The 23,101-nt window shown below is 38.5% G+C and overlaps 1 protein-coding gene across 1 annotated transcript in view; it reads right to left on the bottom strand.

Moving 5' to 3' along the window:
* LOC122662084 (WAT1-related protein At5g64700-like) overlaps nucleotides 1-23,101 on the bottom strand; it is a 91,160-nt gene that overhangs the window by 37,224 nt on the left and 30,835 nt on the right. The window lies entirely within an intron of this gene.

Genomic DNA, 23,101 nt, shown 5'->3' with positions numbered 1-23,101 from the left:
GAGGCAATGGATTCTTCTTATTGATAGTGGCCTTGTTCAACTCTATAGTCAATGCATAGCCTCATTGACCGATCCTTCTTCTTCACAAACAATACTAGTGCTCCCCATGGGGATTACTGGGTCTGAAAAACCCTTTATCTAGGATTTCTGGTAACTGCTCCTTCAACTCCTTTAACTCTGCTACTACCATTGTATGTGCCTAGAGACTTTTACTATTCCAGGTACCAACTCTATAAAGAAATTTGTCTCTCGATCATAAGGCAAGACAACTAGGTCTTCAAGGAACACATTTGGAAAGTCCTTGATAACCTCTATATCTGCTAAAATGGATCCTTTACCTTTGTATCACTATATTGGCAAGGTAGCCCTGGTAGCCCTACTAAAACAGCCGTCTAGCCTGAAGGGTTGATATCAACGGTAGTAGTGGAGCGCTTAGTTTCACTCCAGAATATGTAAATTCATCATCATCTCTGGGTCTAAAGACTACCTCCTTCTCAAAACAGTAGACACTAGCATGGTAGGTTGCCAACCAATGAATGCCTAGTATCACATTAAAGTTTCTCATATTCAGAAGCACTAAGTTTGTTGCTAAGTTTCTACCTTCTATGTGGATGATGCACACCTTGTACACTGTATCATTCAATAGTGCTTCACCAAATGGAGTAGCTATACACAATTGAAGGTTCAGGAGCTTAAGGAAAATTTTTATTGTCAGACCCCATTCCCAACACAAAGGGGACCGACATGTGAACAGGATACCCAATGATATCCCAACCATCCACCAGAATCACGATAGCAGTATTTACACATCACAAACCACAAAATCAAGGGTAGAAAATGATATATCAGAGTGCAACGAAAGACTTGAACTACCCAAAGGAATGTATACAAGATTTATAGTATAACCTAAAAACCTATGTTATAATATTTACATATCCATTTGTGCTCAAAAGGTTAAAAGAAACTTAATATTTACAATTCCAAAAGAAAACAAAAACATGTATTCATTACATCATATACAGTTCAGCAAACGAAGCGAAAAGTCTGAAGTTCCATCAAGTTTTAGGAGCACATGATTCACATGAACACCCTATGAGGACAAAAACATGGCGGGGGATCGCCACATGTCCTCCACCTCATCCCTCTTTGGGGAGAAGAGAAAAGTAAATTGAATATTAGAGTCGCCACCTAGAGGAGGGTCTAAGACCCATAATGTAAAATTGACTCTCATGTAATGTCCATTGGGGACTAATCGGTCCATTGGTCTGGGTACTAGTCAAGTTACGGCTCAGGGAAGGTATTAGGCACCCCAGTCCGCCCGGTCATGCCAGTCTTCCTATTACTTGGCTAGGCAATGGTATAACATGCTTTTAAGTAAGAAATAAGGTACAAGAAAAGTGAATAAAACACAAGGAAAGATAAGAAAACATACCTGGAAGCTTCGCTACATGGTAAGGGTTAGTATACATGGAAAGTAAAATAATAGATAAGAGTTGAAAAAATACCTAAAGTATTTGGCTGCATGGTTAGTATACATAATGTAAACGAATAATATACAAGATAGGAATGAACACTGCATGAGGAAGCAAATCCTAAATATGCAACCCCTAAACTAGGATGCATGGATGAATAGTAAATCAAAGGGAAACCTTGAGAATGCAAAGATGCATATAATTCATGGACACATGAGATTATGCTATTGACATATTTAAGAGATGCAAAAAGAACCTAGATCTAAACAAGAAAAAACATAGATGAAAGTTAAAGAGAAGGTCTAAAATACATGCATGTATGCAAGAGGCTATGACAACACCAAATATGAAGATGAAAACAACTATCCATAGTTGATCATCACATCATAATATTGGGAGAATCAATAAGCATGCAAATCATCATGAGGATGAGAGAAGATAAACATGGACATGCTAGCCACATATAAATCAATGGTACATAGAAAGTGTGATCTAAAATCATAGAAAAATATGCAAGATAAGAATGCAAAATAAGACTCAAACTACATGGATGCATGAAGTACAAGGAAAAATATAGGAGATGACATAGAGAACAAATCCATAAGATCACCACATGCATTGTATCACATCATCAAGAGTCATCCATCAATATTGAGATTATCATAAGATTAAAAGAGAGAAAAATGAGATATGAAAACAAAACACTACTTAAGACAGCATAAACTATCATAATATAGAATACATGAAGGAGAAAATCTATTCTAAAGGAGAATGAAGATTCATCCATAAGGTGATCATAATGCATCAAAATAGAGCATTGAAAAATTGTTATTATAAAAATACCATGAAAAATAAAGAGAAAACCTAGGCCTAAACATGCAATGTAAAGGTTATGAAAATAGATCTAAGGACATAAATAAAGAAGATAGAAATCGATATGCTTGATTGAAAGATCTAAAACAACAATAAATGAAGAATCAAAATCAGCACACATGGGTGTATGACCACTACCTAATAGGGTAGGATCACACACCCTTTTGTGTGTAGTGAAAGACAGAAGATATGTAAAGAAAATGTAAAAGAGAAGAAGCAAAGTGAAGAGAGAAAAGAAGATTACCTGATCAAAGAAACACAAAGAAGTGGGGTTGCAGGTCGCCCTTGACTCAGTAGAAGACCCAAATTCGTTTACAATAGTTACCTAAGTATTAGGGTTGCACAACCTTCTCTCTCCAACTCATTCCAAGTTCAAAAAGTAATGTTTTGTATGGAGAAACCAGAGAAGGATCCCTCTCAAAATGGAAGGTAGTGTATTTATAGATTTAATGGGGTGTATATGCTCTTAAATAAGTCCATGGGTCATTGAATTGATCTGAATCATCCATGGGGAATTTCCCAAGTGGTTTTACATCAATGGTGTAGATTTTTCTAATAATCTTGGCCAATGAGGTTTAAGCAAGTGTATTGTTACCACATATGTGTTTCTTGGGGCTAAGAGTGTCCATGAACGAGTTATAGCTTCCAAATAGGTTCCATGCGTGATAGGAATCAAAATCCATTAATTATGGAAGGTTAGATGCACTTCGTATTAGTAGAATTCAACATTGAGATGGTTCTGTTCGACATTGACATGCTCCGAGTTGACATCGAAATGTGTCGATCGGCAACAGCTCGACATTGAAATTGGCTACTGCGCTTCTTCACGAAAATGGTCATAATTTCTTCGTCCAACCTTCGTTTGACCTGATTCTTTTTCCTACGTTCAGAGGACTCAAGGGATACAACTTTTATGTTTTGATCAAGAGCAAAATATCTATGTAAGTACCCCAAAATAGATCTTGAAGATACATGATATGCAGACACAACTTTTCTTTGCAGCACACGCGTCAGCCTTAAAGATCGAGTCATAACTTCCAACTCCAATATCATAATGATATGATTCAAATTGCATGTGGAAGCTAACTCAAATATTTATCTTTGTTATGTTTTAAGCTTTCCAAAAATCCAATTGAAAGATAAATAAGAATGGCCATGAAGTTACTCTACAAACATAACTGACAACCTTAAGTCTGCTACTTTCTTAGCTTCTTCCGACATCGATCGAAGGTTAGACGACATTGAAGTGGTGTCGAAGAACATCATTCAACATCGAGTGGAGGTGTTTAAATGTCGAAGAAATAATTTTCATTTTCGATTGTATGTCAATATTCAAAGGATTCTATTCAACAATATCAAATAGCTCATCGATGTCGATACTAGGTCAGCTCGATGTCGGTTTGGGCCGTTTGACTGTTGACCTCTAGTCTGGATGTCAATTGTGCATTTTGTGTCTCTTTTTATGGTTTTATTTTGGATCATGTTAGTTCCAAAGTGAACTGGGCTGGGTCTAGTACATCCAGGGTAAGTTTGGAATGTCCAAATGCCCACAACTTTTGATCCGTATGCCCAAATCGAGTGATTCAAAAGCCATTTTTCTCTTTATTTTGCATACTACATTTTGGTATGAAAATCAAGGATGGTACAGGCCAGCATGGACTGCCTCCAGTGTGGGTCACAGTTGTCAGAAATAGAATCTTCTCCCAATGAAGGGGCAACTAAGTTCATTTTCATACCAAATATGGGTATGGTGAAATTATCCATTATTCGGGTGCCTCAGCATATTTTCAGGATTAATAACCACTTATTATCATGTTTTCCTCTACAGGGGTATTTTGATCAATTTGCATAGATAATTTGATGGATTTGTAAAAAACATGAAAAACCTCCTAAATCCATAGATAAAGTCTCTCAACCTCAAGGGATACTCATCATCGTCAGGGCGACCTCCGGAGTAATAAAATGAGGTGTCTACACACCCCGGGCCATATCCTTCATTCTCGGGCATCCACCATTCCTCACTGACAAAACCATCCATAGTCTCATCACCCATTGGTAACTCAATACCTGCATCCACATCTAAAAAGAGTTTCGCATGTGGAATGAGCTTCACAAGCCCAGTGAATTAAATAGATCATGCAAGCAATGCAATACATATGAATCCTATATGCATGGGGTTCAATTTTAGTATCAAATCCACCTAATAGCAAATATGTAAGTCAGTAGGTTCATTGGTACTACTACAATCCCCAATACATGTATCACTGATGCGGGCTTCTAACCCCTTCCCGCAATGCACCCATTGGGTTGTCGGAGAAGACTAGCCGGCCCCAGCATACCAATTCTTGGACTACCTGACTAGCCCTCTAAATTACCACTGTGCTACCACCAGCCCTATTGACTGATGGGTCTACCGACCGAGCAGTGCCCTCCCAAGACACTGGCCTCACACATTTCTATGCTACCACCTATCCTCATGATCTAATGGGTCTACCGACCGAGTAATACCCTTCCAAGACATTGGCCTCACACAATTGTAGTATCCAACACCTTAATTCCTGTTGGAAAGGGCTTGTAGTACGGGTTATGTTAATCCCTAGCCACATGCCATTCTATATGAACAAAGTATGAAGTGCAAAGTGTTCCAGCATCCCATACTACGGCACACCATACCCTTTGTAATACCTGCGCCCAATACAGGGGTAATTTGGACTTTTCACCTTATGTGCAGAATCTGTACCAGTGGTGGAACAATGAAGGGTGGAATTTTGGTTGATTAGCACACTAGAGGTATATACCTTACTAGTATTTTATTAGTGTAGCATATGTTTGTTTATTTATTTTTTCGTGCATGATTATATGTAATTGTTATTTAAATATATTTATTTATAAGCATATTAATGTGTAAGTTGGTTAGCCTAGTGGTTGGGATTTTGTAAATAAGAAAAGAGGTTTAAGGATCAATTCTTGACAGAAGCCATTAAAGGAAATTTTATTTTTATTTTTTGGGCTTATAGGTGGGCCCAACTGATTTACCAAAAAAAAAATAAAGAAAACCATGGGAGAAGAACTCAACCACGTGAAAGATAGAATGAAACCTAGAACCAGGAAACAAGGAGAAGGAGAGAACCAGGAAACAAGGAGAAGGAGAGAACCAGGACATCCAGTTTGATATAAAAAGAAAGAGAGAGAGAGAGAAGAAGTTAGAGTTTGCATCTACCCAAATCGTGGGGGAGAGAGAGGGATAAGAGAAGTTTGTTGGGAAGGATTCTCCCTACTTCAAAAAAAACCGTGTAGAGAAGAACAAAAAAAAAAAAAAAAAAAAGAAGAAGAAAAGGGATTCATCATATTGCCACATCTTCTTTTTTGGAGTTTTATCCTTGTATATTCTTTAGAGGTTTGATAAGAGAGAAGGAGGAGGACTTTGCTGTTGCTACTACGAGTTTGTTCCATGGATTTATCTTGAAAAAATAATATAAAAAAGGAAGAAGAGTAGGAGTGGAGTTGAATCTTCCAAAAGAGGTATGTTGAACTACACCATGTTCCAATTAAATTTTTGATATGGAACATGGGGGTAGACTAAGGTTAATGCTTAAGGTTGTATTAAGAACTTTTCATGGATGAATACATCATGATTTTATACGTATAATTTTAGTCTCATAATTTCAAAACATTCAAATTCGGATTTGGGAAGTGATGAGAGAGAAATAGGATTTTTTCTTGTGAAAGGTATTTTTTGTGTTGGACAGAATAGTAATCCAAAATCTTTCATGTTATTGACCATATTTAGAAATTGTTTCAAGGTCTAAAAAATTTATTGGGGATGCATATATGAGTATAATGATCTCATAAAAATTTCATTAATTTTAAAATTTAATTGATATGTCAAATAATTTGTGTACTAGGATAGGTTGCTGCCAGGGTAGTTTTCTATACCCGAATTTGACAATGAGAGCAGACATATTTAAAAAATTTATTTTGGTCCGAAATTTTTAATGTAACAACATTTAGGAGTCTTATAACTATTCTCACTAGTTTGACCTTAATTGAATTCGGAAAAGGGAAGATATAAATTTTATAATTTAATGACTCAGATTCTATCTCAGTCAGAAACACTATGTTAAAGTGATTGGAAAGTTAACTTGGTGAGTGTTTTGTGATAAGATTTATTTATGGTATTGAAATATGTGTGTTGTCTTTCAAAGGAAAACAACAAAATTCACTTTTGATTTCCAGAAGCATTTGTTTTGTATTTTTCTTTTGCTATGGACAGAACAGTGTTACAATAGAATTTTGAGATCTAATGGTATAATATAGAATGGAGAGGGAAGGGCTATATGTGTGATAAGATAGGGTTAAATAAAGAGTAATACTAATTTTGAATACCTATATACACATGTTTAAGAAACTTGACTTGTTTGGGAAGGATCATCGGGGAATCGAGGTGGCCTTTGAATTATATTGGCGTTGACGAGATTGTTAATTTAGGCGTCATTAAGGTGAGTGAGACTACACAATTCCCTTAAATATTATTTTCTATAAATCTTCATGATTTACTATTTTATGAGAAAATTATGATTTGAATAGTATGCATGACGTTTCTAAACATGTTTTAAGTTGAGACAATGCATGAATGATTTTACTTTATGATTTGATTTTCTATCATTAAAGCATGGTGATTTAAGCATGATATTTAAAGTATGATGAGACATTTGGTTTTATGGTTTTATGAACTATGGGGAATATTGTTGTTAGACTGCGACCCTTCCAACAGGGGGTTATGTTGTTGGGATGGAATGTTAAGCACAGGAGCGAGGCAAGAGCGTGACGTTAAGGATTTTGTTCCGATTCTGGGAGCCAAGAGCTTGACGCTCACATTTCCATTTTTGTGGGTATGTGAACCGGGGGGTGAGGCAAGAGCATACGTTAAGGAACGTGTTTTCCCCACCATAGGAATACGGTATCCGGTTCTTTGAGGCAAGAGCCTGAGTTCTTTCCCAATGTTTGATTTGATATATTATATGAGATAGCAGTACCATTTTGAGACTCTTATGAGTGAGAAAATTAACTATGGAATATGGATTGTGTTACATAGACTTTTGATGTTCTAAAGGCATGATTTAAAATCTGTTTTATGATAAATTGCATGATTTGAAATACTTCTTTTATCTTGAAAAGCATGTGTTTTATCGCTATTATGTGGATAGTGTTCCCCTCATTTGCTAAGATTTCCCACACTTACCCCATAGTATTTTCAGATGATGTTGTTGAGCAGGAGCCATGCCAATGCAATGAGTGTTTGGTGAATGTTGAGGATGATGGTGATACTATTGAAGAGGATTATATTGAATCAGTTGAAGAGGATCTCTGAAGACTTTGATTTAGCATTGATGATTTCATTTACTTTAGTTTGCATAGATTGAAATTTGACAGCATTTGAATTTTTAAGATGATACTAATTTTTAGCTTTGAATTTTCAAGGGTTGTAATAGAGATGTAGTAGTTACTTTTATCTTTACTGTGTGGTGCCACCAGCACATTGCATCATAGATTTTCAGATCCTAATGAGATTATTATTGATTAATACTTCCGCTATATTTATTCTAAGACTTGATGATGTGAGATGATCTTTTGAGATGATTGGTGGTTTATCATTGTTCATGATCATAACCCGTATTTCGATCTTGGTTATCGTGATGACCCATACTCCTAGGGTGGGTTTTGGGGCGTTACACTCTTCATTTCCGTCGGCTATGACAGCTAGTCTAACTCAGCATGAACGTGTATTTAAAGCATTTAAATATACCTCATCATCACATCACCATAATTCCATAAACAAACGGGAAGAAAGATAATGTATAGAATATAATTTCAAACAAACATACTATAACTCAATTTGCATGAATGGCATACATTGACAAGTTAAAGTAAACATTCCATAAAATAAATCCAGTATCTATTCCACTCACCTAGTCAAAAGACTTGGTTGCACGATCGAATTGTTTCCCAAGATGTTCCCCGATAGCCCTTACCACACAATTTGGTTCTAATCTATGTTGGTTAAATCAAATAAGTGTGTTAGAACATGATTGGGTGGAAGAGGGATCCTAAAGTACATAATGGTTTATGATGGAATAGATCACAGACCAAAAACAGGGCTGACAGCAACTCAGGTTGGTCACTGAGGTTGATTCTGATCGACCGCAGTCTATAGTAGCTAACTAAATTTTTTACTGTGCAGAGCATTCTTTGATCGATGCCTGGGGTCGATCAATCGAAGTGATCGACCAGAGTTTGCAACAACAGAATTTTAAAAGGAAAAAATTGGGGATTTTAATTGGTCCCACTTTAATAGTCTTAGGGAAGAACAAATTTAGCTCAAACTTATGTAATCACATCCTAACTTAGGTCTAGAAAGTGGGAATTGTTGAATTGAAGATGGGATTTGTTAGAAAAGGAAACCCAATGGAGAGAATATTCATATTCACTCAGGATTGGATTTTTCTAGCAATCCATGTCTTTCCTAATTTAGAGAAAGATTGCTTGGGAGATAATTGAGTCACTTATAGTAACTCAATATATCTATCCCGTGTGAGCTTGCAATATGGGGATTTTGTGAGAGAAATATAAATATTCATGAGATCACAAAATCACACAAGACAAGGAAACCCATAAGCAAAAATCGCAGAGCTCTCTCTCCCTCCTAGAAAAATCGTCCTCTCCTTCTCTATTGTTCTCTTGGTGTTTGATCCTAGAGGTGGTCCAAGCTATTGTGTTCTTGGAACTGTGGAGGAGTAAGCTTGACCGTGGTGGGAACGCAAAGCTTGCATGGTGCGTGGAATGACTGCGAAAGGGCTATCATCGGTTGGAGGTCTTACACTTGTGAGACTTAGGTAATAATCGATCCCTGCTTCGTTCTGTTTTGAATGACTTCTCCATCGATACTGTGATCCTATTTATGCTTCTATTGTGATCGTACTAGCGATGCCTTCAGTGGTATCAGAGCCTCTTTATCGATGGGGTTGTTTTCAATTTTATTTGTTCATTATTTTATGATGCTCATAATTTTTATTCTGTTTATTAAAAAAAAAAAAAAATTTGAGGTGAGATGCATGTGCGCATAGGGGCCGCGGGCTAGCTGCCTGCGCGCGCCCCTAACCGCATGCACCCCAACCCTTGGATAGCCTATACCCCTGGCCGTGTGCACCCTACAGCCTGCGGTATGCGTGCAAGGCTGCCAGTCGCATGCATGCGCAGGCAGCCTTGCCGCATGTGATGCTATTGTATGAATGTGCACTTGTTTTTCCCTTTTGTTTTGCTTCACTTTGTGTTGCAGGTTTTTATAAATAAAATAAAAAAAAAAATTTCTGGTTTCATTAATGAAAGGGATTTTCATTGGAGAAGATGGGTGGAGAGATTCTTCCCTTCACCCACCTTCCCCAATTTGGCATAATGGCTTACTATAATTGTTAGTTTTATTTTAAGCATGTATGTGATGGCTTTGTGGGGTATGTATCATGACCATTATGATATAAGTTGTCATGGTAATGGCTATGTGATGTGCATGATCATAGTGACATTGGATTGTCATGGTAATGATCATGTAATGCACATAACCATTATGACATAAGTTGTCATGGTAATGGTTGCATGATGGATGCACTTGATCATAATGGCTTGAATTGTCATGGTAATGATGGTTTATGTGTTTTTGGGCAATTTTCACATAAATGTTGGAATATTATTTTTGAGCATCATGTAAATAATGTGGACCATGGTTATGGGATGAATAAAATTACATGCATTAGATGTATGTGTGTGCTAGGCATGGCATGGTTGTGATTTTATATGTAATTTCCTTTATTATTCTCCAGGCAGTCCAATTTTGGTGGACTGGTTTTCTGTTATGTAATTTTGTTTATTTGGAAAGGGTTGTAATATTTTTAGCTTAGTTTGAAAATATTCATTGTAACCTCGTGGATCGTGGATCATGGATCATGGATCTTGAGTCAAGGATCATGGATCATGGATTATGGATCATGGATCATGGATCGCAGATCGTAGATCATGGATTAGGGATCTTGCCGGTTCGTTGGAGACAAGAATGAAGGAAGGACTTGCTCACTTGAAGTGTCCTTAATTATTACAGTTTTAGAATTTCCCTGTAATAGATAGTTGCATATGCATTATCACACTATAATTGCCGTGAGTGGGAGTGACATATGAGGCTATGATTACTCCCATCCATTTTTAGTCAAAGTGAGTTTGTCTTGGTTATGAACTCACATTGATTAAAGATGATATCCCATAACCATTGGTATTTATGTGTTTATAGTTTTCCTTGGATGGATGTGCTATTTTGTTTATACATTGGATGTATGCTTGTGGTTTAATATGCGTTCTCGTTTTCCCTCATTATAATACAAGTGTGATATGGGAAGCCCTGGTTGGTGGGATTCTCATGGCCTCCCTTAGTTGGTAAGTGTAGAAATGTCGTTGATCCACCCTTGTAGATGCCGATAGGATAATATTAGGGTGAATTGGTGAAATTGTCTGCACTCATTTCACATGTGATAGGTAGAGAATATGGTTAGTGGTATGTGTTCTATGATAATAGGCATTAACCCACAAACACCATAGTTCCCTCCGAAATTAAGGGTAAACACTTGACTTGAGTGTGTGTCAGTCGATAGGAATGGGCATGACACTCAGGTGGCCAAATACATTGGAAGTCCAAGTGACGGGCAGAACAGTCCACCCAACCAAGATGCGAATGATGAACTCTGATAGGCTAAGTCATGAGCATGAGGGTTGGTCGTTTCCAATTCATGCCCTATAAGCTAGAGGGAAGCTTGGGGTGTGACTGACCATTGATTGATCTTACCCCAGTTATTTCAATGGTTGTAGATCATGCTAATTAGTAATTTTTATACATCATGTAGATTTTAAAAATGTCAACCCAAATGAACTATGCCGCCCTTCTCAAAGACCATGTTTTGACCGGCCCTAACTATGTTGAGTGGAGGAGGAACATCAAGTTACTCCTATCTACGGAAGGTCTAATGTCTGTCCTGGACGAAGATGAGCCTGAATTCCCTAATGAGGAGAACCCTGAATCGAAGCCTGCCTATGAGCTGTTTCGACAGAAAAACTCTAAGGCAAAACTCCTCATGTTGAGTTCTCTGGAGAAGACCATCGCTGATTCGGTCAAGGATCTGTACTTGACTAAGGACATGATGGAGGAGTTGAAAGAGATGTATGGGAGGGAAGAACATCATGCCCATCATCAACTGGTGACACTCCTCCATGGCACGAAGATGGCTCAAGGTACTCCAGTTATTGACCATGTCATGAAACTGAGGAACTTGTTCTTGGATCTGGAAAACCTTGGGACTTCATTCAAGCTAAATTATAAGACGGATGTCATCTTCCACTCATTGCCTCAGGACATCTACGGATCGTTTATTGTCAATTACAATATGAATAAACTTTTCGTGGAACTCCCTGAGTTGGGCAACATATTGTAAGAGGTGGAAGCTGCATCCAAGAAGCAAAAAGTGGAGGTCTTGACTACAGAGGACAAGTCTTCTTCCTCAAAGCCCAAAGGCAAGAAGAAGAAGAAGGCTAACAAGGGCAAAAACCCTAAGGTTGGCGATAAGGGAATTCAGAAGAATAAGAGTAAGGGGACTTGTTTCTATTGTAAGAAGGACAGACATAGGAAGAAGGAATGTCGTGCTTTTCTGGCTACTCAGAAAAAGAAGCGGGAGAAACAGGAAGAAGGTATTTCTGAAACCTTGGTCCTTTATGAGTTTAATTTGTCAGAGGAACCTACTAACACATGGTTGGTGGACTCGGGATCTACCGTCCATATTTATAACTCGTTACAGGGGTTCAAGCTGACAAGAAGACTGAGTAAGGATGAAGTTCAATTGCGAACGGGTACGGGTGCTGAGGCCGCTGCTGAGGCCGTTGGAGATTTTACTTCAGTTTTTTATTATAGTATTTTAGTTTTGAGAGATTGTTTTTATGTTCCTCATTTTAGGAGGAATATTATTTCTGTTAGTAGGCTTGTTATGGATGGTTATACTTTCCTCTTTGGTAATAAATTAACTATTCAATTGAATAATTCTTTTATTGCTTCTGGCCTACTGGATAACGGGTTATAACTCTTAAAACCGGTACTAGAGGTGAATGAGATCTCCAATAATTCTTTAAAAAGAAAATCAACCCAAGATAATTCTACATACCTTTGGCACTTGAGGTTAGGTCACATTGGAGTAGAAAGGATAAACAGGTTGGTGAAGGATGGGCCTTTGGAATCATTGAAGGTAGAACCTTACCCAACCTGTGAGTTGTCTATAAGGAAAAATGACCAAGAATCCCTTCTCTAACAAGGGAAGAAGAGCCGAAGCAGTGTTAGAATTGATACATTCAGATGTATGTGGACGCATCAATGTTCAGGCGAGGTATGGTTACGAATACTTCGTGACCTTCACTGATGACTACTCTCATTATGGATATATTTACTTGATGCACCGCAAGTTGGAAACCTTTGATAAATTCAAGGAATTTCGAGCGGAGGTTGAAAAAAGTTAGGAAATTACATCAAGTGCCTTCGATCTGATCAAGGAGGAGAGTACTTATCAGATGAGTTTAGGGACTATCTAAAAGAAGCTGGGATCATAACCCAGTTGACAGCCCCGGGAACAGCTCAACAGAACGGAGTTTCAGAAAGGAGGAATTGAACCTTATTAGACATGGTTCGGTCCATGTTGAGATATTCGGAACTGCCATTGAGTTTTTGGGGTTTTGCACTAAAAATTGCCATCTATATACTGAACAAGGTACCAATAAAGTCTATGACCAGAACACCTTTTGAGTTGTGGTATCGGCGTAAGCCAAGTCTTCAACATCTCAAGGTGTGGGGTTGCATAGAGCATATAAAGAAACAACAGACGGATAAGTTGGAATCCCAAACAGATAGATGTTATTTCTTGGGATACCCTAAGACTACAATAGGCTACTACTTCTATGACCCTGTTAATCAGAAAGTCATAGTTAGTAAGCATGCGACTTTTCTTGAGGATGACACAATCTCACTGAGATCAGATCTAGTGGCCATTAAAGAAATAACTAATGACCAAGTACCTTCAGCATCGACAGAGGTTCCAGTTGACGTACCCACTGTTGAGCAACAACCTCAAGAGCCTAGGAGGAGTGGGAGGTCTATCAGGCCACCAACTCGTTTGAACCTTCTCACGGAGGAGGATCAAAAGGTGGAAGAATTCCACATGGTGTCTGACTGTTCAGACACAGATCCTTAGACTTACGCTGAGGCTCTTAAGGACATTGACTCAGTGAAATGGCAGGAACCAATGCGCAGTGAAATAGATTCCATGGATTCTAATCATGTCTGGACTCTTGAAGATCTGCCAGTTGGGGTAAAACCCATAGGGTGTAAATGGATCTACAAGAGGAAGAGAGGTGGAACGTTTCAAGGCAAGGCTGGTGACAAATGGATACACCCAGAAAGAGGGTGTTGACTATGATGAAACCTTCTCACCTGTAGCGATGATTAAATCCATTCAGATTCTATTGTCGATTGCTGCATACCATGACTATGAGATCTGGCAGATGGATATGCAGACCGCTTTCCTTAACGGTTATCTTGATGAGGTCATATACATGAATCAGCCAGAGGGTTTTGTCTCTCCAGGAGAGGAAAACAAGGTATGCAGGCTGTTGAGGTCTATTTATCGACTAAAACAAGCTTCCAAATCATGGAACATCCGTTTTGATCAAACTGTCAAGGATTTTGAGTTTGAACAAAACATCGATGAGCCATGTGTGTATAAGATAGTCTGCGGGAGTGTCGTCTGTTTCCTAGTCCTATATGTGGATGATATATTGCTCATTGGGAATGATGTGGAGTTACTTTCATCTGTAAAGATGTGGTTGTCCAAAACATTCTCAATGAAGGATCTGAGTGAAGCCAGCTACATCCTAGGAATTAAGCTTATGAGAGATCGCAAGAAGAGGATGTTGGGATTAGTACAATCCACCTACATTGACAAAGTGCTTGAGAGGTTCAACATGCAGGATTCAAAGAGAGGTAGTGTGCCCCTTAGACATGGAAACGGTTTGTCCAAGTCACAAAGTCCTCAAACTCCTGAGGAAATTGAGACTATGAAGAGAGTTCCTTATGCTTCGGCAGTAGGAAATCTGATGTATGCCATGTTGTGTACCAGGCCAGATATTTGTCATGCCGTAGGGATTGTGAGTCGATATCAATCCAATCCAGAACAGGAACATTGGACAGCTGTCAAGGGTATCCTCAAGTACTTAAGGAGGACCAAAGATTACTTCCTTGTTTATGGTTGTGATCAGTTGTCAGTGGTTGGATATACGGATTCGGATTTCCAAACTGACAAGGATGACAAAAAGTCTACCTTTGGGATGGTTTTTATGATTGGTGGGGGTATAGTAATTTGGAGGAGTGCCAAACAAAAGTCAACAACCGACTCCACAACAGAAGCTGAGTACTTGGCAGCTAGTAAAGCAGCCAAGGAAGGTGTCTGGCTCAAGAAATTCTTGAAAGACCTAGGGATGGTGCCTGAGCTAGTGGAGCGACCCATACAACTATTATGTGACAACAGGGGAGCTATAGCATAAGCGAAGGAACCAAGAGCTCATCAGAGGAACAAGTATGTGGAGCGGAAATATCACTTGATCCGTGAGATTATTCAGCGTGGCGATATAGCCATAGCTAAGGTTGACACTGCAGATAACCTATCTGACCCTATGACCAAGGCGTTGCCTCCTGGTGTTTTTGAGAAACATGTTGGGAATATGGGGGTGAAGTCCATGGGTGACTAGCACTGATGTATAAAACTCCTTCTATTTGAATAATAAATTCTTGTTTTGATTAGCATGATCAGTTGTTGAGCTTAGTTATTATCCTTAGGTATTCATACCTAAAACTGTTCACCACTGGGGATGGAACTGGACATCCCATCCAGCATGGTGGTCACATTGTGTGTGCTTAGGGAGGTTATTTTCCAAGACACAAATGTGAGTGCATTGGACTGGATCATTGAGAATTTCACATGTGGTGTACTGTCAGTATAAAAAAAATGAGATTCTCTTAAGTAGTTCACGATTGGTCCCTTGACCTGAGGGGTCCTTATCAACGCATTCATATGTTGAGAGTTTTGGTGTACCAACGGTTGATGTCTATCTCTGACTATATATCGGTGCGCTGGATTCTCAGTGTCTGACTGTATTCGAAAAAGATGCCCAACACGAAACCTACAGCCCATACGTTGGGAATATGTTGAGGAGAGTATTCTATATAGGATTGGACCCAAATCTGGATCCGGTAGCATCTTCAAAATGTTTTGAAATGTTTTTAGTTATATATATAAAATATTATCTATTTTCTTGAATATTTTGTTTGAAATATTTTCTGTTGGTCCAATCAAGGTAATTGAATCTCTCGATTGGTGTATCGGTTCATTGAGGATTGACAGTCCCGTACACATGCCTTATATTGAACCATGCAACATTGTTTTGTGGGGAACTAATGCATGATTTAACTACTTACCTTGGGCGTAGGTTATTACATCTGCTTAGCATCTTCGATGGCCTTTTCTTAGAAGCTAAGTGGTATCCCATTGTGATCCTACCCCTTTCCTTTCAGTTCCATTCATCTACGCGGTGACGATTGATCGTGATGTCCTTTTCATGATCCTTTTGTAAGATTGGATCTTACAGTAGGATGGAGGAGATTGTTAGAAAAGGAAACCCAATGGAGAGAATATTCATATTCACTCAGGATTGGATTTTCCTAACAATCCATGTCTTTCCTAATTTAGAGAAAGATTGCTTGGGAGATAATTGAATCACTTATAGTAACTCAATATATCTATCCCATGTGAGCTTGCAATATGGGGATTTTGTAAGAGAAATATAAATATTCATGAGATCACAAAATAACACAAGACAAGGAAACCCATAAGCAAAAATTGCAGAGCTCTCTCTCCCTCCTGGAAAAATCATCCTCTCCTTCTCTATTGTTCTCTTGGTGTTTGATCCTAGAGGTGGTCCAAGCTATTGTGTTCTTGGAACTGTGGAGGAGTAAGCTTGATCGTGGTGGGAACGCAAAACTTGCGTGGTGCGTGGAATGACTGCAAAAGGACTATCATCAGTTGGAGGTCTTGCACTTGTGAGACTTAGGTAATAATCGATCCCTGCTTCATTCTGTTTTGAATGACTTCTCCATCGATATTGTTACGCTTTCGTTGCGATCGCACTAGCGATGCCTTCAGGATTGAGTATGGATGGTTAGGTTTTGGTTTCCAATTGCATCAATTTAATCATGCAAGTTTATGGATGATCAAATCCTAGCTTAAATAAAAAATGGAACTAAGTTTTTAGGCTAAGGAGAGAATATAGGAAACAAATGGGAATAGGTTTAGGAATTTACTTACCAAGAGTTGGAATTGGAGGATAGTTGTTGAAATTCACAACTATGGCTCTCTTGTTCAAACTGAAATTTTGAAGCAAAGCATGGATTCAGCAAGGATTCATTGTGAAGAACCTAATTGAGATGAAAGAGGGTGTGGGTGTGATGATTTCCTACCTTAACCCAGAATTGAGTAGGTGTACGTGTCCCATGCCCTCCCTTCTCTCTTCTTCTCTTTTACTTCTCTTCTTCTCCTCTGCCCAAACCCAACAAATTTAGATGGTAAATGGTTCCCAAAAATGAAATGAGATATATGTATAAGTTGGCTTAAGGGCCCGTTTGGCTTGGAGACAAAAATGTCAAAATGGATTCTTCCTTGATTTCCAGTGTACACGAGCTTATGTGTAGGTCCCGCTCAACTCCAATGTTGGAGAATTACTTCTACTAGGTTATCGGGGCTCAATGATGAGAACCTCGACATGCGGCACCGAGCCCCACACTCACGGGACAGGATTTACACAGTCCATCAACTTAGGTTGATGACACAAGTCGATGCAGCATCAGCTTGAGAGATCAACCTGAGTGTCTTTCTCTGCTGATTCAATGCCGAATCATTCCGCTTATTATGTCTTCATATATTAGCCTTCTCTACAGCATTTCATATCATAGGGTTAAGTTAAATTTAGAAATTTAGAGGGTGACACTTACCACAGGTCGTACATCTGATGGTGAATTGTACATCAGCAAGGAGAAGGTATTTGCCTCCTCATCGGTATGTAGACTCTCACCACCGGGGTTACATCATTTCTCTTAACCACTTGGTCAATGCACAACAAGGTGCTAGAAACTATGACCTCGGGTTCAAGACCAACAACCAAGGTTCGAGTTAGAAGTGGGTGCAGGTATAACATTTATTCTTGCTGCAAAAGAATGTGAGACGAATGAATGTGTGGACTCCGAATCAAATAACCTATGAGCAAGCTGTCCTGAAATACTAACACAGTTATCATGCACCACAACATCTTAGAAGTATACTTAACCTTATAATTCACATACAAAAATTAATAAACACAAATTAATTTATTTATACAAAACAAATGCAAGGTCAATATTTAATTTAGCATAGGTGTACCTGTCACTACTAACAGCAAGGTCTGAACATCCATCATAGTCATCACAAAGACCTTGCCCTGAGCCTAGGGGTGTTAATTGGTCCGGTTCTGGGCTATCGGTCCAGATCCTTAGTGGTTCCAGCTCTAAGGTGTCAAGACCATAATTGGACCAATAAGCTTACCGGATCCAAATCTAAGACCCAAGACAGTTAACTATTGGGTGGTCCGGTTCCGGTTCCTAATCGGTTCCAAACATTATTGAGCCCAAAACAAGGACAATGATAGTTTTTCTAGGAAAATGGGAGCTTCATCATACATAGATATAGCCTTATAGAGCAAAAAATAAAGACATTGATGCATATATAAATAAGGAGACAACTTTAAAAGTTCATAATTTCCATTTCAAACTCAACTCATATACTGATGACTTAAGAGCAACAAAAGAGCGCCACTTAAAAGTCTCAAGCAATGTCATAATATTAATAGGTTAGGGTTTAAAGCCTTTTAGGGTTTCAGATTTCTAATTTCTCAATCGATTTGTTTCCATATCATCCGGTTCCAACGGTTCCAGTGCAACTGGGTCCTTAATGGGCTATTGGTTTTGGAACCGTTGGGAGACCCGGACCAAAATCGGCCCGGACCAATAGTATATTACTAGGACCAGATCTGTCCCAATAAGCTATTGGATGGTCTGATTCAGGTTCTTGTCAGTCCAGATCAGTTCCGATTTTCAGTTCTGGTCCTAAATTGACACCCCTACTTGAGCCCTAGGCTTCTAGTCTCCTTGTTATTGAGGAAAAGACCTCATAAACTCCAAGTCATCCATCATGATGACATAGAGGTTTTGATGATAACAAATAAAATCACTTTTGGACTAAATCTTGTTTAAGTTGTTTAGATAAGAGCGTAGCACCAAGTAAGGGGGAGCACTCAATCCAAGAGATTGATGCGCAAGTATATTTATCCTATCTTTCAAAGACATCAAAAGAATCATAAAATGAAGAAACAAGCATTGAAGATAAGGACCAAGACAAGATAGAAGATCTTACATTAAAGACAGTAAAGAAAAGTTTAAGTCTTGAAGAATTCAAGTTGTACTATGCTGTAAAATCATTTGTTAAAGTCGAAATTAATGTAATGCACACACACACACACGCATACATTCATATAGAATGACTTTAGAAGGTTGAAATAACCCCAATTCATATGACCAAACTCATTCGGAAACCCCCAAGATAGTCCATCAAAGGAATTATCTTATTTCAGCAGAAATTAGCTGATCCGGCATACTGGATCCTTGAACGGCATACCGGATCAGTTATGATCTCAAGAAATTGCCTACAATAGCTTTCCAGCACACGCTGGATTGTGATCCAGCATACCGGATCAAAGGTTTGCTGTGTTTTACCCTGAACTGACATACCGGATTAGATATAACTGTTGGGAATTTGACTGTTATACCAAAGATCATTTTAGGAAATTTGGTGAACCGGCATATCGGATTAGGAATTGGTATACCGGATTATGTCTATCTAATTAAATCCGATCTTAAGACAGATTCCTAATTTATTAGAGCTACCTAGCCTATAAATAGGCACTTGTTTAAGCTCTATTCACTACTAATCACCATCATTAAGAGCCTTCATTACAAGCTTCCATTGCAATAGCCTCAAGTGAGCCTTCATTGTTTTTAAGCATCAATTCATCACAAAGCTCACATACTCAAGCTCCTCCATCTCATTTAGCTTCAAGCTCCAAGGGTGGAAGGTAGCTTACACACTTACTAAGGTTGAGGTAATCCTTTCCTAGTAAATTTTTATTGTATGTGTTAAGTTGAGTCCTTTTACTCGGAATCAAGATTGGTTGAGTCCTCTTGCTCGAAATCAAGAGTAGTTATTAGTGTTCAGTTCTCTTGCTCTTAATCAAGATTTGTACGAGTTCTCTTGCTCATTCTCAAGATTCTTTTTAGTGGAATTCTCTCTAAGGTGAGAGGAGTGGATGTAGGCAAGTTTTGGCTGAACCACTATAAATTCTTGTGTTATCTTTGTTATTTACTTATCTTTCATTGGTAACTCTTTTATTTCCGCAATATTTTTGTTTATATTCCACTACCTTCACCTATTCACCCCCCCTCTAGGTGAATTCACACTTGTGTACTATGTGATCCCTGTGATCCTTGTGCTATCGGCCTGATCTGCTGGCCTTGCAATATCTGACGGCCCTGGGGTGTCGACCTAGTGAGTCTGTCTTCCTTGATAGGCCTAACGATCCTGGCGGGGCTGGTAGTGCGGTGCACCCTAGCCACCTGGTATTATTGACCACCTTGGCTGCCCTATACTAGGAAGTTTGTGGCCACATGTCCAAGCAACCCACATCTATAACATGCACTAGACCCATATATACACGGAACTTGACGTAGTTTCCCACACTTGGAGCACTACCCCAATCTCTATTTTTTCTAGGAAGAAGCAGCTTCGGTATCTTGTGCAATCTGAGGATGCTTCCCCTGAATCCTATCCTCTATGTGAGGGGGCTCTCTGTCACACTCATCAAACATCTATGCTCATTTGAGCACTTCAATATAAGTTTCCAAACATAATATGAAAATTTTGGCATAGATGTAGTGCTTCAAGCCTTTCTTGAATTGACGAGCCTTGTGCTCCTTAAAACTGATCGCGTATGGGGCAAATAGGTACAACTCATCAAATCTCCAAACATACTCTATTAGAGGTCGAGAACCCTGAGTCAGCTGAAGAAACTCCAGCTCAAGGATCTGTCGGGCGGATTCCTCTAATATGTAAAACTCCCATGTCAGTGTAGAGGGTCTGCCCCATGGGTTTGCCGGGTGGATTTCCATAAATATGTTGCCTCGCAATGGTAGGTAGAAGTGGTAAAACATCACCAATGTGGTGCAGCAGAGGTAGAGCTCTCCCATAGGATGCTACACCCTCTGTGTGGTGCTGGTGAGGTGGGGCACCCCACTTGCTACTGTGTAATCATTCTACTGCTGATGGGGTAGAATCTCCCCACTTGGTACTACACCAACAACCTAGTCTACTACTCTAGTCACTGGACCAGGAGCATCCTCAATCGGGATAGTCCGGTGTACTCCCCTCGTCCTTCGAGGTACCAAGTTAAAGCTGGAAACCAAAAAAGAAGGAAATTGATTAGAAATTTCACTAATCATTAGCTCATAACATTTACTTGTTAGTAGTTTTATATTTCGATACACAGTAATCAAATACTATATTGTTAACAGTTATATATCTCTAACAGTGTTGTCTTTAGAAATGACATAGCCCAAAATTTTCTATATTGTAAAAAGTTTTATATCTCTAACTCGGTTCTTGAATATTCATTCATTTTTATAAACCAAAACTATATATATCTTTTTATTAAAGGGTGGTTATGATAAACTAGTATAATAGATACACCTAGTGGCAATGGTTTAAGCAAACCATTGCGGAAGATAAGTTACACGGGCAAACTAATAAACGCTGCGATAGAAATTTCTCAAATTAAGTGGTTAATTCGACCATCGGTCTCAAAGGAGAAAATACCATTTGTAGATCTACAGTTGTAGTTTTTGGACCTACAACCATGGAAAAACTGTAAGCAAGAATTTTTTTCTCATAGCATGATGATATTTGGGAGTTTAGTCCCACATCGGCTACTAATTAGCCTACAACCCCCCTTATACACTTGGTCCTTCCACCTATCAGTTCAAACTTTTGGGTTGGAAACTTGGTGGGTTTTCAGTGTATCCATGTGTCCACTATTTACTGCTACACTTGCGGGGAGTGTTGTGAATATAGTCCCAAATCATCTACAATTAGTCTACAATGCCCCCCCTTATACACTTGGGAGTCCGCCCACCTACCAGTTTGAACATTTAGGTTTGAAACTTTACAATGATTAAGTGCAGTTAGTTAGTTCAGGCCTTTAGTATGGTTAACTTGGAGCCTGTTCTTGATATGATCACTCTTGATGCAAGGGCATTTCTTTTTTATAGCTTGGATGAAACAGTATCTATTAGGGAAGATAGCTCTGGGAAACTTTCTCTACACATCTCTCTTTGTAACCATAAAACCACCGGTAACTCTTCAATTAGTTGAGCTTATTTATGCATGGTGCTCTCGACACCTCTAAGGTACTTTGTAAGTCTTGGAGGTGATTGTTTGTTTGTCTTTTGTTAGCCTATGATGCTTTTCTTTATAAAAGTTAGAATTTTAACCAAACACTAAAACCCCTTGTAAAACATATTCAAAACCATTAAGCATGATGCTTCACTTATGGTGTATAACTTGCATGATTAATATCTGGAAGTATTAATGGTGAGCAAGGGGAATTAGAATGACCAAGGTAAAAGGTGAAGAATGAATAGAAGTTACATTAAAAGTTTGAATGATGTACCCATAATAAATTTGGATATGATTCATGTATAATTTGTTATGAACTGGGTTTTTGAGAATATGCATTTTGTGCGACATTTTTTCAACTAGTCAAAAAGAATAAATATATGATATAAACTATCTATATTATTTCTAAACTTTTTCCATACCTTTCGATAAGGATTTATGTTATTTTCCATCAATATCATAATTTTTTGATTTTGTACAAAGTTACTTATATTTTTTGCCCCGCAACTTCAAGATCATGGAGAATCTTTTGAATTTTTTTAGGAAGAAAAAAAATGAAAAATGAAATACAACCAGCGGGCCATACTAGCTTACCTTGAGCCCTTACTCAATTTGCTAAGAAACACTAGGAAAAAAAGATAAAAAAAAAATTCCTACCCTAATACAAGGGTATGATATAATCATTTTGACTAAACTCCTCCTTGTACCTAGTAAATTATCACATAAAACGACACTTTCAATTGAAGTAAATAAATACATAAGAATATGGGAGAGGGATAGCAATACCACTAACTGGGGAAGAAATCCCCAATGGACTATATGAGGGGGGGGGCAACAACAGTTCTTCTAACAGACCTAAGGAAGGATGTAGGAGAGAAATATTTTGTGCGGGAAAAAAAATATGAGAGGGTGCAGGCTAAGTGGACAATATGTATAGCATTTTTTTTCCTAAAAATATGTTAGAATGCCAAGTCTATATATTTTAAATTACCATGCTGCCTGAAAATGTGAGTATGTATCCCTCAGTACTTGTGTCATCCT

This window comes from Telopea speciosissima, chromosome 5 (genome assembly GCF_018873765.1).
Source record: "Telopea speciosissima isolate NSW1024214 ecotype Mountain lineage chromosome 5, Tspe_v1, whole genome shotgun sequence".
Lineage (NCBI taxonomy): Eukaryota > Viridiplantae > Streptophyta > Magnoliopsida > Proteales > Proteaceae > Telopea > Telopea speciosissima.
This window is presented reverse-complemented; position numbering and strand designations above follow the sequence as displayed.